This window comes from Petaurus breviceps, unplaced genomic scaffold (assembly GCF_028583685.1).
Source record: "Petaurus breviceps papuanus isolate PSGF00001 unplaced genomic scaffold, PetGlider_PUasm1.0 90743, whole genome shotgun sequence".
Classification (NCBI taxonomy): Eukaryota; Metazoa; Chordata; class Mammalia; order Diprotodontia; family Petauridae; genus Petaurus; species Petaurus breviceps.
This window is the reverse complement of record NW_027187332.1, coordinates 7,192,906-7,196,338: the sequence shown is the minus strand read 5'-3', so window position 1 is coordinate 7,196,338 and position 3,433 is coordinate 7,192,906. Positions and strand designations below refer to the sequence as shown.

The window sequence follows — 3,433 nt, the reverse complement described above, 5'->3', positions numbered from 1 at the left end:
AACCACATACTTTATGTGTGACTAGTCCCCTATTTTCAATACTGATTTTTTTTTTGCTAGGATGTCTTTCAGGGTTCTCATATTTTATTTTTCGTATCCCAGTTTATGGTAGCTAGCACATGTGGCCTATAGTTACCCCCTATAGCACTATATTGGAGGCAACCTTGACCATCTTTCTTAGGGAGGGGAGTAGGGAGTGTATACCCTGTCTACCCTTAGAGCTGCTGAGGGATCAGTTTTAGGTTTTAACATTACAACAATAATCCCAAATAATTTATTTAACAATCTTACAATTTTTTATACACGAGAGTCAACTTGTTTTAGCTTTAAGAAAGGGTTAAGGCTTTTCTCCCAAGCTCGGTGCCAGGTTCTGCTGCTTCAGTCACATCCCTGAAACAAGATGGTGAAGGCTGGAGTCAATGGATTTGGCTATATTGGGTACCTGGTGACCAAGGCTGCATTCACCTCAGGTGGAGTACACATTGTGACCATCAATGACCTCAACTACATGGTTTATATGTTTCAATATGATTCTGCTCATGGCAAATTCAAGGGCACTGTCAAGGGTGAAAAAAGGGAAGCTGGTGATCAATGTAAAAGTCATTGCCATCTTCCAGGGACAGGATCTCACCAATATTAAATGGGGAGATGGTGGAGCTGAGTTTGTTGTAGAGTCCACTGGAATCTTAACCACCATGGAAAAGGCTGGGGATCACTTGAAGGGTGAAACCAAAAGGATCATCATCTCTGCCCCTTCTGCAGATGCCCCAATGTTCATGATGTGGGTCAACCATGAGAAATATGATGATTCCCTTTAGATTGTCAATAATGCTTCCTGTACTATCACCTGCTTGGCCCCCTTGGCCAAAGTCATTCATGATGATTATGGCATTGTGAAAGGACTCATGACTACAATCCATGCCAATACTGCTACTCAAAAGACAGTAGATGGCCCCTCTGGTAAGCTATGGAGTTATGGGCATGGTGCTGACCAAAATATCATCCCTGTTTCCACTGTTGCTGCTAGGGTTGTAGTCAAGGTCATACATGAGCTGAATGGGAAGTTCACAGGCATGGGGTTCTGTATTCCCACTCCCAATGTGTCTGTTGTGGATCTGACCTGCCACCTGGAGAAACCTGCCAAATATGATGATATCAAGAAAGTGGTGAAGCAAGCATTAGAGGGACCCTTGAAGGGCATCTTTGGCTACACAGAGGACCAGGTTGCATCCTGTGACTTCAACAACAACACTCACCTTTGATGCTGGCACTGGTATTTTGTCAAGCTCATTTTCTGGTATGACAATGAGTATGGTTATAACAACCATGTAGTAGACCTCATGGTCTACATGGCCTCCAAGGAGTAAAGTGGAAATTCATGAATTCTCATCCCCAGACAAAAAGAGGAGATCCACCACTAGGGAGCCACTGTCTTTTAGTTTCAACTAAATACAGACCAAAAGTTGCTTTTCCTAATGCCATTTCTGGCTCACAATGGTCAATCAAGTTTTACAATATACAGTATAGAAATAGAATAATAACACAAACAGTGAGATAATATTAATTGCATTTCCAAATCACATGTAAAAATTATTGTTAGGTGATTGGTCTTATCAAGTGAAGAGGCTGGTTGACTTCTGACTTTGTTTTCCCCTTTTCTTTTTCTCATCTCCCCACAGTGGCAGAACCTGGTTGTGGGAGTGGTCAATTTGGGAGAGGAGGAGAAAGAGGGCACCACTCCTTGTGTGGGAAAGCTTGGCTTTGAGGCTTATCTGTGGGCTTGGGCTTCAGGGTGCCCAGGGACCTAGCGTTTTTGCTACTGGGGACCTAATATAGCTGCTGTACCTCCCCTACTTGTTCCTTTTCACCAGGTGGAGGAGGTTAACTCAAATTTGCTACTATTATTCTAATTTTTGTTCTTCTAACTTTTCACTGCAGCCTTAACTTGGTCAGAGACAGGGAGAAGGATCTTAATGGTTCTAACCTTTCACTATATCCTTACCTCAGTCAGAGCAAGGATGACAGACAGAGGGCACTGTAACTTCTCACTGTATCCTCAGCTCAGTCAGAGCCAAGATGATAGGGGGAAGGCACTGTAGCCCTAGCTTGGGAAGAACTGTCTGTGACCCCTGAAAGTGTTAAGTGATAGTCCTATTCCAAAGTATAGCTTTGAAACCTGCCTCTCTTTGATCAGAAAAGTGACTTCTTTTCTCTTAGATATATCTTAGGGGAGAAGTTTCTTCTTTCCCCATTTTTTCCATTTGTCTTTCTACCTCTAGAATTTGGCCAGAGTCCAAAAAAGTAGAAAGAGAGAAAAATCATTTGGTTTTGCCAACAACCTCTCTTTAAGAGACTATCAATCTTTCTACCTCAGCACAGTTTTTTTTTTGGCTGGCTGCATTTTGAATCTTACAAGGTGGCAGACCCAGAGATATTTACACAGACACAGAGCAGACAGAAAGACAGGCAGACACAGATGACAGTTTGTGCACATAACAATTGAAACAGACTGACACAGATGGACAATCATAAGACAACAGAATGGAACCGGACTGTAAGTCAGTTCAATCCATTCCTACAAAGAGATAAATAGACATGAAATGAAACCAGATGGCAAGCCAAATAGACCAGCAGAGGTCCAAACAAAATGGCTTAACCCCAGAAGGCAAGCCACATAGACTAGCACAGGTCGAAACAAAATGGTTTACCCCAAAAGTTCCACCCAACATCTTGGGGAAACTTGGAAGAGGAAGTTAAGCTGTGTCCAGATGCCACTCAGTCCCTACCAATTGTGCACTCCCAAAGACAAAAGAGAGAATTAAGAGAAAGCTTACCTTTAGAAGATAGGACCAAAGCTCCACAATGACCAAATGCAGGAACAAATTGGAGTCGAGAAGGAGTTTGACTAAATCTACCCAAATCTCGGGGCCCCTGGGACATCCTCAGGGGCCGGCTCCCCTGAGGGTTAGGGCAGGGCCACCTCTTTCCCTTCCCCAAGTCTGAGGCTCCAAGGTCTCCACAGCAACACAAAATGCTGCAATCTCACTGGGGCCTCCAAAATGTTGTATCAAGAAATCAGTGCGTGAGACCATTAATCTTTTTAAGTGGAGTTTAATGAAGCTGGCAACTGCCAGGAGTCATGTACCCAAATCAGACAGCTGCAACATGCATATCCTCAGGGCTTATATAGACAAAAGTCAACATAACTGTTACCTAGGGGAAACCACAACTTGGCAGTTACTATGAGCAAGTGGGGAAAATACAGAAGCCTAAAGGTAGCAATCATTTCATTGCCTAACAACCCATTTGTTGCCGAACTGGAAAGTCCCCAAATAAGCAGGAAGGGGGGGTGGGGGGTGGGAGGTTATTGATTCCAGGTCAGGTCTCCTAGGCAGGCTTTGTTTCAGGCCAGTCTCCTAGGAGAACTTACCCA

The 3,433-nt window shown here is 43.6% G+C and overlaps 1 pseudogene; it reads left to right on the top strand.

Moving 5' to 3' along the window:
* Nucleotides 1-400: 400 nt before the first annotated feature.
* On the top strand, nucleotides 401-1,332 carry LOC138145722 (glyceraldehyde-3-phosphate dehydrogenase pseudogene; annotated as a pseudogene).
* The last annotated feature ends 2,101 nt before the right edge of the window (nucleotides 1,333-3,433 follow it).